This window comes from Balaenoptera borealis (assembly GCF_965194805.1).
Source record: "Balaenoptera borealis genome assembly, chromosome: 15".
NCBI lineage: Eukaryota > Metazoa > Chordata > Mammalia > Artiodactyla > Balaenopteridae > Balaenoptera > Balaenoptera borealis.
In genome coordinates this window covers 77,300,068-77,312,146 of record NC_138871.1, presented here as the reverse complement: position 1 = coordinate 77,312,146, position 12,079 = coordinate 77,300,068, and positions in this window count along the sequence as shown.

Genomic DNA, 12,079 nt, shown 5'->3' with positions numbered 1-12,079 from the left:
AGCCATGAGGGTCGAGAGGAGGCACGATGTGAAGCTGAAAACTAGGGCTAAGCTTAGCAAGCTGAAGTGGCTGTCTCTATACCTGACATCAGGAGCATCAGGAAAGGCCCCTGGACCCCAGACTCTATCATCAGCCTTGAAGGAACCCTCCTTTAATTCTCATCTCGATACTCAATGGTAATAATAATAAATAATAAGTATTATTGTTGATAGCATGTTAAGTGCTGTCATGTGCTAAGAACTTTACATATTCAATCCTGAGGTAAACAACCAGAGATAAGAATTATTTTTATTCTCATTTTACAGAGGGGGAAACCAAGGCTCAGAGAGATATGCCCAAGGCCACACACTTGGTGTCTACAATTAGAATCCACAGGGAGGTTTGCTTTCTTATCACTATTCGAGAAAGGGACCACCCACCACCGCCACCCTAGCCTTGAATTGTTCCGTTTCCCCCTGACGTGCACTGGAACACATGCGAAAGTGTTGCCCCCTGCCTCTGTAGTGACTTAATCAGCTGTGATACATCAGAAGATAGATACTGTGATTATTTCATAGACTGGCTTTTGCACCAGGAAATTGATGGGCTGTTGAAGACTCAAATTCAGGGACTTCTGGCATGCTTCCTTAGGATTTTCCATTCAGGGACCTTAAAACATTTTAAAGAGATTTTTATGCATGGTATCATTCAAGATGTTTCTTAAAATTAAAATTCCAGAGCTAGAAGTACCCTTAAAAATCCTCTAGTCCAACCCTTTTAATTAAACAAATGAGAAGCAGAGCCCCTGGGTGAGAGCAATGGGAGGGTCAGGGGCTGTGCTTCTAATATATGACACCCCCATAAGGATGAGACTGAGAGAAACAGTCTAAATTGTACCCAGGTTCAGCAGACTTCTATCATCCATCATTGGGGGAGTAGATACTATATCTGGCAAAATGCCCTCTGATTTTCTGTTTTCACAAAACATTACTAAAACACTAATTAATCCCATGTTTGCTCTTTTCTGGAAGAAGGACTAAAAGCTCTGAGAACTTTAAGGGGAGGGCAACTGTGAGTATTTAGCAATTAGGAGTGACCCAGAAGTAGGCAGGATGTACAACAATTTACACCACCAGAGTTCAGAGATACAGAGAACGTTTTCCCACTTTTGCAGAGAATCAGAAGAGCTTTAACTTCCAGAGATTAGTGAATTTAAGAGACTGCAGCAAGGTCATCTCTGAAACAGACAGTGGTGTCCTCACAATGGTCAGCATCTGTGCTGGGAGCCATGAGCCACCTTCAGGTGGTTCTGAAAGCAACAGACAAAGGACAGAAGAAAAGAACTTGCAGATGTCACTGGAGATCGTTGCTGAGAAAAACTGACATGATCTGAGGGGATTTAGTCCCTGATTAACAAACTCTGGGAAGGGGGTGAGGGTTAGAACTATTCTGATTTGGGCTTAAACGCAGAATGGGACTCTATCTTAATCCATCTCTTACTGAAGATAACATGTCAGCTACACTGGATAAGCTTCTCCAGAGCACAGCAGAAGGGTGTGGCTTTATATAGGAATAGGAACACATCCATTTTTTTCTATATGATACAAAGCCAGTTCATCGACTTAAAGAGAGTGTCTTTTGGAGATTTTTAGGGGTAAGAGAAGGTATGAAATTTGAGATCTGTGGTCATTAATTTAAAGAGAATCCAACCAGCACAGTTATGATGTGATTTTTTTTTTCTCCACCAGTGTCCAGATGCTCAGGTATGACTCAGTGTAAGTGGATAGCTGGGTCTAACCAGGTTGGGGGTTTCTGGGCAAGTATGATATGGAGGAAGAATGGCTAAGGGTAGGTAAGAACTTTGTGAGGGAGTGGAGACGGTGCTCATGAGGAACCAGAGGTTGGTCAGGAGGGAACTGAAGCCATGGGGAAGCTGGAAGTAGTGAGAAAGTATGAGGGTCGATGGATTGGGCATCTCAGTGAGGTCAGAGAGTCACTCAAGTCAGCAGAGGTGGAATAAATTAAGCGGAAGTCTGATCACTGAGTCCCTTATCTGGAGCCAGATTTAAGAGCAAGTAGTGTGGAGCGTCAAGCTCAGAACGATGGTTCATAGAAGGCAGAGACCCCACAAAGTGAAGCACTGAAAGAAATATCTCTGAGGATGAAACCTTTTTCATGGACTTAAAGGACGGTGCTCCTCGCAGTCTGCTCTGCACTCTGCCGGACCAGGCTGTAACTCAAGTCATTTTTCCCTCCCTGCTCTGATCAGCAGGACCAAAGGTAACACGTCCCCTAGTGCCATAACATTTCCCAGTGCCCTTCGGTCATAATCAGTGGGAATAAGCCAGTAGAATGGACAAAGGCTCATTTTCCATCATAAGCTCCAGAAGACCCTTCTGTTTCTTTATAGCCCAACTACAGAAATAACAAAAGAGCAGAATTCTATAGTGCAGAAATCAAAGGATGCCTATTAAATACCTTCCATATTCCAGCAGCTATACTAGAGGTTTTCCCACCGGGAACTATTGTAATATTCATAATGACTTCAAAAGGTGGGAATAATTTGCCCTACTTTACAAATGATCAAACCGAAACTTGGAAACCAAGTAACTTACCCAGGACCTCACAGTTAGCATACAAAGGAGCCACGACTTGAACCTCAGAAACGGATTTCCCCAAGCCCATACTCCTGCTATCATCATAGCATGCTGCCTTTGGTGAAATGGGTGGGGGGGAGGGAGGAGAAGAGAAATTGTGGTTTCTTTGAACACAGAACACATAATTGGGGATGTTCTCCAGTCTGTTCTGCCTGAATCCACATCAAGCAGCTTCGAATGCTCGCAGTTTATGGATTATCCTTGGGCCCTTTCTGATTTGTCCTGCCACAGAGGAGGCGGAGCAGGAGCTATATTTGGTTTAAATGAATGCCAGACCAGGCTGTAACTCAAAGAAATGCATGAAGAATATCAGTTTCGCTTTCTGTCTTATGTTTAAAACAAGGCTTTTCCCCCAACAAATATTTGCTGCTGAAGATGTCCTTAGTAAGCCCCCAGTCATGATTTTGCAACTCAAGAAAACATGTGGTCTAAAGAATTTTAACCTTCACAAACCTACAAATTGCAGAGCATCTTGGCCTAAATCGGGTGAAAATTAAATATTCAGTTTGAAATTTGCCAACTCTTTTTGTGGATTTTCCCCCTTCTTTTAACTCTCTTCAAAATTTTAAAAATTTAAATTAAATTTCAGAAGGTTAATAACCATTAGCCGAGGTATTTTTACTCCGAGTTTTAAGCACTAGCCTTATATTATTTCCATAATACTGCTTTCCTCCAAAAACCTTTTGTATTACGGATAAATGATTTAGCAATTCTCACGCAACGCACTGGGGTCATCTGTTTCCAAAGTTTCTCCTTACCAGCATCGCCAGGGGTGCGAAAGCGAGGTTGGAGAAGCCTGGAGCTGGGAGGCAGGCAGTCAAACCTGAGGCCTGAGGACTGCAGAAGCCCCAGCCCTGAAGGACTTCTGTTTTGGGGTGATGGTAGTTATTGGAGGCTGGGTGACTTTCCGGTTCCGGGTTTTTCCTTCCTTTTTCTCTCGAGCAGCTTGCAGAGGCCATCTGCTCTTGTGAAGGGTGAGGGTGTCTTAGAATGGCGGAGAGATGGCGTCCGTCTCAGAGACTGACGCTCTAGCCTGTATCACAGATTCAGGTTAGAGCCCTATGTAGAGAAGGGCTACAGGCTGAAGCTAGAGGTGCCGTCTGCACAAACTTGGGCTCTTGGGGAACATGAGCTCCAGCACGGGCCCATGGGAGATGCGCAGTAGGAGACGCGCAGTGGGCGGTACAACAGGAAGATGCGCAGTGGGAGGTGCGCAGAGGGAGAAGCGCAGTGGGAGGTGCGCAGTGGGAGGTGCGCAGGGGGAGAAGCGCAGTGGGAGGGAGCGCTGCGAGCGTTTGTAGCTGTGGTAGAGGCGGGGGCGGCCGCCTTTGCATCGACGTTCACGGCCTCTTAGTGACTGCAGGTATAGTTCCCCCATCCTCATCCTTCCTCGTCCCTCCCTCCGCAGCCCCTCACTCCCGCAGAAGATTCTTCTTCGTTCATAGGCCATGAGAGCGCCGTTCATGAGTTCATGTGTGACTTCCCTGGGATCTCCCAGAAATCCCTGGGGAAGTGAAAGGGGTCCTAGGTTATAAGAGCAAAAGCCAGGGAAATTTGGACGGCGGAGGAGTTGTATCTTATTCAGATGTTAGGATCTAAAGTTGGACCCTAAGGGGACAATCAGGTATAGCCAAAATTACTCTTGAACATCCCTTAAATTGCCCATAAGTATTCTACAGTATACAAAGTCATTTGTTTAAAAAAAAATTTGAATAGCAAATGTACATATATAGTTTTTACAATTGCATTCACCGTATAGTAAATAATATGTGTGCAAAATATAATTTTGCCGAACTTTTAATTATACAAAGGAAGCACATTATTGGATGAAAATGAGATGCATGCATGAAATAGCTGCCATGGTCCTGATGTGGTGACCCCCGTTCAACCACAATCTGGTGAGCAGTGGAAATGCAGATTTTAGGAGAGGCAGATCTAGGACTGGAAACCGAGTCCTCTTGCTGTCCTAAATTTTAAACATGAAAATCCCAACCTCAAAGTTCTTGTGTTTCAAAGGTTCAGTGCACAAAGTCAAGTTCACTGTCTCTTATCTTCCTTCATGACTTTAGAGCCTCTGATGAGGACCGTGGGGACAGCAGTGGGCACGTGGTTGCGACCTGAGAGTGGGGTTGAGGTTTGTCAAGCATCAACACAATCCTGCTGGCGGTGGAGACCAGAAATGAAGTGTGAGGACATCCACCCAGAGTCCTCTCTGTTAGCCCAGGTGTCGAACCTTTTTCTGGACTCCCTCACCGCATGTGCCTTCCTCTGCTTCTGTACATCTGCCCCGATTCCCACCTTGGACTCCAGCCCGACTGAGGAGAGACAGAGGTGGCAAATGAACTGGGTCCTAAAGAAAGGGTGCGATCTGCGTGTGCAGAGGTGGAGGCCTGTGCATTGTGAGGCGTGGAGCAGACAACCCCCAGGGAGTGTCATGAAACGTTAGCACCCGCACCTTGAAATGAAGCTAAAACCGCAGGAACCTTCAATTTATGCCATGTGTGAGTACAAAGCCTCTCCCAAATTCCTGCAAATTGGGGGAGTGGGTGGAGTAAGGGGGGCCATATCCTCATGGTGGGTTCTGACATGTCAAGTCTGATGGAGACTCAAGCAAGCAAAAGGCTTTATTCACTTCCAGATTCTAATTTCCCTCCAGAGCCCAATTCATTTCTCACCCTTTGGTTTCCTTAGCCTGTAAGTCCATGGGGGTGAGGGGAATAAGTAGGAAAGAGAGGAAGAGAAATTGAAGAGAAGTGAAAGCCAGAAAAGACAGATTTCTCATTCAGTGTGGGCTCAGCAGTTTACTTCTGTGGTGCTCTTCCCAAAACCCTAATCTAATCATGAGAAAACCATCAGACAAATCTAAGGTGAGGAACAGCCTACAAAGTGCTTAGCCAGGACTCCTCAAAACTTTCAGGGTCATGGAAATCAAAGAAAGACTGAGAAACTGTCACAGATGGGATGAGACTAAAGAGATGGTCCTGTGGGATCCAGTCTGGGATCCTATGGGATCCAGTATGGAATCCTGGAAGAGAAAAAGGATGTAAGTGGGAAAACTGGTGAAATCCAAAATAAAATCTGTCGTTTAGTCAACAGTAATGTATAACGTTAATTTCTTAGTTTTGACAAATGCGCCATAGTTATATAAGATGTTATCATTAGGGGAGACTGGGGAAGGGTAAACAAGAATGTTCTATACTATCTTGGTAACTTTCCTGTAAATCTAAAATTAGTCCAAAATAAAAAGTTTACAAAAAAGAATGTAGCCTTAGGAGAATCAAAGGTAATTGCAATCATTGTTGCTTTTGTTGTGGTCATCCATGGACAATGCTTGGTGTCAGTCTATTTATCTCTTGTAAAAATAAAATACAGTGTGTGTGTGTGAAAAAAAATAAAAAATAAAAAAATAAATAAAATAAAATCTAAAAAAAAAAAAAAAAAGAATGTAGCCTTAGGAGAATCAAAGGAAAAGCAAACATGAGCTTTTCCAAAATCAAAATATAAAAACAAAATCAGAACAAAATCAAATATATCCCTTGATTTCTTAGGTAAGAAAGAGATCTGTATAAGACTTGTGTAAGAGGGACCAGCAGTATATGTTTTGCAGTCCATTGACCAAGTTACCTATAAGCTGTGATGTCCTGGCAAAGAGATCTGAATAGTGTAAATAAAAGTTACCCAAAGTATCTCACACGTGAATATTATTCTATATCCATGGGTCATCGGTGGCTCCTTGAAGGTGGGATAACAGTAGCTCATGTTTATTGTAAGGTTATATGTTTCAGGAACTGCGCTGAGAGCTTTAAGTGCATGACCTCTTTTAAACCTCACCACCATCCTGAGAGGTAAAGAGGCTCTTATTGTCCTCAGAAAGGGTTACTGGGTCACAGACAGTTTAAGTAACTTAAGGTCTACACAGCTAGGAAGAGATGGAGCTGAGATTTGAATTAGGCCAGTTGGTACTGGAGTCATATATACCACGATGCTCTTCTGTCTCTCAAAGGGCCATCAACTTCTCCAAGTATCTGAGCCCCTTCCTACGTCTCAGGCCCTCAGCGAGACCCTATGGATACAATGAGAAGGGAAACAGACAAGGTATGTTAGGTATTATAAGTAGACAGTCTTTGCTTCATTTAATTTTCATAACAATTCTAAGATACAAGCAAAATGCTATTTTTACTCCCATGTTGCAAGCAGAAAAGTGAGACTCAGAAGTTAAGCAATGTGCCAGAGGCTAATGATAAAGAAATGGGTGGGGCTAAAGATGGGGAAATGGGTGGGGCTAAAGATGATGGGGAAATGGGTGGGGCTAAAGATGGGGAAATGGGTGGGGCCAGGACAACCACTGAATTCCCTTAGCTCCCAGCCCTCTGCGTTTTCCACTCCTTTAGTCTGGTTGATTACTAATGTGTTCCACCCATGCCTACCAAGCACAAGCCCACTCTGTCTTTAATCCTTAGATATCTCCTAACGATGAGAGTTTTAAGCAGGACTTGGACCTGCAAAAGGAACCACTCATAAAAGAGTGAGAGACTAATTGCAGAGGCAAGTCTGGGGAACAAGGAGACAGCTATTGGGAACTTCGAAGTGAGCTTCCTCGGAGAAGGCTGAGGTCCTGAGATATGAGTTCCTGGTGGGACTTTTAGATCCCTCCAGTCTCCACAGATGGACATAAACCTACTTCCTGAATTATGGTCATCAGAAGCCTTCCCCACCCAAACAAAGGAGACACTGTACCCCCAGTGCCTCCCCTCAGCATTTTTAAAGTCTTGTTTGGCAAAGAGTCAGTATTGATTTCCAGAGGTAAATGAGCTGACAGTCATGCAACAGTCATTCGGCGTATCTGATTGACATCCGCGGTCAGTGTCAGAAAGTCCAGGTAGGTGTAGGACACAGGTCAGGGAGTTCTAGTATAGGGGGTCTTTATTATTCCACTTGGTTATTAACTATACAATTGTAAGCTCTCCCTTTTACTCCCAGGGTACAAAAATTAATTAATAGGATCATATGAAAAAATCTTTTGAATAATTCTGCTACTTCAATTACATTTGCTTATTTGTGGGTGAAGTACATTTTTTCATTCATCCTTGCAACCAATTAGGACTTAGATGAATGAATGCCATCCATTCATTCATTCAAAACATTTGCTAAACACCTCTTACGTGCTGGGTACTAAAATATAGGAAGAGTCAGCGTAATTAAGGCAGTTTCTGCCCTCAAGGAGTTTAGCTGTAGAAGAGCTCCCAGACCTGTAGAGAACAAAAGCGCAATACAGAGAAATAAGGGCAATAATTGTTATGTGCCCACGAGGTAGAGGGGACCTCAAAAGAGAGAAGAAACAGCTTAGCTTGGGGAGATCAGGTAGAGTTTCATAGAGAATAAGATGCTTGTGCCAATTTTGAAAGAAGAGTGAGTTTTCCAGATGGACTGGGGAGAAAGGGCATTCCACATAACATCTTTGTTGAAGACAAAAGGTGCTGCAGAAATACAAGTAAGAATTACCTGTGGATTAAAACACTTGTTCACTAATCTCAAACTGAAGGACAGAGGAAAGTGGGGTGTACACCTGTGTATGCTGAGCGAGGCCTATGCCCCAGAGAAGACAAGCATGGCAAATATGTATTAGGAGGCAGAGGATGGCATGGCCCAGTGTATTTCTGGAAACATTAGAGTCTTGGCTGACTGAGCACCTGTTAAGCATCATGTAACCTGCTGATGCAAGGTCTGGACTATGACCCGAGCCCTTGACCTCTTACCCCTAAAGGACACTGGGCTTCCCATCTGCCCTACTCCTTCTTTCACACCCTTCTCGCCTTCCTGTCCTCATGTTTTAATGTCTGACCGTCCTCAAATTTTTTTCTCCAGTAATTATTTTCTCAGGAGAGAAGACAAAGCACTCACCTCTTCACTGACTTCTCTCTGTCAGTCTGAAATTCCTGGGACTGAAACTTGCATGATGCTTCTCCCTCCCTGCGAAATGTACCCACCTCTGCAGACAAAGGGAGGCCAGAAGTCCACCGACTCTTAGCCCACTCCTCTAAGCATCCCATCTCTAGAAGCACTGGAAAATCCAGATCCCCATCCTCCGCCAGTACTGCAAACCTGGAGTCATAGAATAAGCATCCTCTATTAGAGATGGAAAAAAATGCATTCCTAGTGGCAGTCAGCAGGAGGCAGGGGCTCTTCCAGCTTAATGACTTGCAAATCAAAAGCATAAAGACCAGAATGCACCTTTTGAACCTCTTTCCCATTCTGCCTAGATGTCCTCATAATTTTCTCCCATAGCGTTCCTGTTATTTTTGCTACCAGCGCAATAACCTTCCTTGTGCATTTTTAAAATGTTGGAGGAGGAGCTGCCCAGTGATCTCAAAGCATGTGTTTTTGATTCTCATAAGATTATGGATACCAAAGGAATAAAAATGGAAATCACTACTGCCAAGATATGAAAGAAAGTTTGCATAGTAAAATAATTTAAACCTAACATTTGGACCCAATAAGGCAAATGGAACGTTTTTTCCATATTTTTGGAAAATGTGCATTTTCTTCACATTAAGTGGTACCAATAAAAAATAATGATTCTCACTCAGTTTATTTCTATAAATTAGATTGGCTTATAGTTTTCCAGGACATGGTTTTGTATCAAGCTATATGACAAACACCTGGGCATAAAATACACTAGGCTCTTTGCTTCCATGTGGGAGAAACAGGTCACCATTCCTCTCGTCTCAATCTAGATCAAAGGTCGGCTGAAGCCTGTTAATATATTGAGTCCTCTCTATCCTCCGAGAACTAGTGTTACATCAACAGCTCGTGGAAGTCTGTGAAGTTCCTCCCAGAAGCAGGGCGACTGTTTCCCGATTAGAAACCGGGTGATTTCAGCAATACATGCCGGTAAAGACATCTAACTAATCCTGGAATCAGATAAAGAAAGAGAGAAGACCAAATAATAAAGAAGGGTTCAAAAACACTCTTACGTGGAATTCATGCATGACTATGCTAATCTAGGAGGAAATCTACAAATGAGAGCATTGCCTGGAAACGGTAAGTGGTGGATGGATGCAGATGAGGACACGGGGACAAGGAGAAGAGGTATGGACAAGGGGGAAAGGAGAGAGAAGAAAGAGAAGAGACAGAAAAAAATAGGGGAGAGGGAAGAGATTAAACACTGGATCTGGAACTCGTGTTGTGTTGTTGTTTTTTTTTTAAAAAAAAAAAAAAGCATTAAGTCAGAAGATCTCCGTCCAGTTCCGAAGCAGTTGGAAGACCAACTCGCCTGGAATGGTGTCCTGAGCACCCAGTTAGGACCAGAAGTGATGGTTCAAAGCTAGTGATGCTTCAAGCCCCACCACTGCACACAAGCTGCAGCTGCCGAGGACCCTCTTCCTCAGCGATCAGCTGTGATCCCTTCCTTCCCCATCTCCCAGGCCTGTTGGAAGGCTCAGAGAGAGATGAATGTGAATGAACTGTGATAGCTATAAAATATTCCACACGTGGAGTGTGTGAGGTGGAAAGAGGGAAGGTGGTGAATTATTTATTATTCTCTGGCTCAAGTGTCAGCTGTTTGTAAGTCTTCGTGTCCTCCAGCAGCTGAGGCACTATCCACTGAGATTTCAATAGAATTACCTTGAAGCCCTATTCCGCAAACGGTAGGAAACCAAGCATCCCTCCCAGTATCCCAGAGGGGGCTGGGGTTACGTTTGTCCTCCCTCTAGCTCCAATTTCCTACTCTTGCTGAATTTTCAATCCTGGCTCCCATTTTCATCTCCTGCAGGTGTTGGACTTTCTTTGTCCATCACTGGGGCCAGCCCAGGTTCCAGCACTTCTGCCACAGGATTGTGGACACGAGATTGGGCACGTAGAGACTTTCACTGAGGATTTGAAACTCTAGGGTGGTGTTATAGTGTAGCACAGCAAACAACCTAAAATTAAATGCCAGTGATTCCTTTGCTAACAGTCCCTGGCTCCTCTGGGCACCAGCAACGCCTCACTGGTCATCTCTGCACAGACAGCACCCGCCCACCACCATCCAGATCAACTCCCCTTTCCCTCTCATCTCCCACCAAACTACCAGCCCCCCAATTCTATCACTATTCCCCCTGCCCCCTTCTTGTTTGGGTCGGGCGCTGGGGAATCTCAACCCTGGCTGCACAATAGAATCTCCTGGGGAGTCTTTTAAAAATAGTGATGCCCAGACCCTACCCCAGACCAAATTACATCAGAGACTCTGGAGCTGGGTACATGCACGCATCATTTTCCAGAGCTCCATCTGTGCAGCCAAGGTTGAAAACCACCTTCAGTCTAGCTCATCTAAGGCATGTCCTGGGGCGAGCTCACCTTTCATACTCAAAAAAGCCATCAGGGTATTCAGCTGAACAAAAGACAATTCTCTCCCGGAAGAAACCGCTGGCAGTTTTTTAACTGAACATTATTCTTCCTGCCACCATTATTATCTTAAGAAATTTGCCAACAATCCACACTTCATTATCCAGAGGTCGGGATCTTTCCCCAACACCAGCATTTCTGGATGAGTCTCTTGCTCTCTCCTGCCTGGCTCAGGTTCCCAGGTCACAGAATAGCAGGGTGGGCAGAGAAGAAACCAAGGAATCCACACAACGATGAACCTGGCTTCTTCACAGAGAGACGTTATGACAGGTAGAAATTCAGAGCTAAAATAGGAAGCTGACATTATTTTGGAATCCCATGGAGAGAAACATTCTCAATCTTAGAAAAAAATAAGTAGCCCCATGGTGGTATTATGTTTTGTTTTGTTTTGTTTTGTTTTTGTTTTACAGAAATAGACCCCACAGGCATAGAAAACAAACTTACGGTTACCAAAGGGGAAAGGGGTGGGGAGGGATAAATCGGGAGGTTAGGACTAACAGATACACACGACTATATATAAAATAGATAACCAGCAAGGATCTATTATATAGCACAGGGAACTATACTTAATATTTTGTAATAACCTATAAGGGAAAAGAATCTGAAAAATATATATATGTATAACTGAATCACTGTGCTGTACACCTGAAACTAACACAACATTGTAAATCGACTATACTTCAGTAAAAAAAACTTAAAGTGGAAATAAAAAACAACAACGAAAAGAATCCATTGCCAAACCTGGAACTAAATAAATAAATAACAAACACAAATTTTTTTCTGAATATTTCAGAAAATATATAGTCTATGAAACAACGTTCCATGTATATCCTCTCCTTTGGTGTTCCTAACAACACTGTGAAAAAGGTAAGCAGAGCAGGAATTATTATCCATTTTTCCAGCAGAATAAATTCACATGCAGGGAAGGTAAGTGACTTACCCAAAACCATGCCGCTAGGACATGACAGAGCTGTTGCTCAAAACATAGCACTTATCTTAGTTCTGACTGCTGTTAAGTAAGTACCGTAGACTGCTTATAAACAACAGATTTATTTCTCAC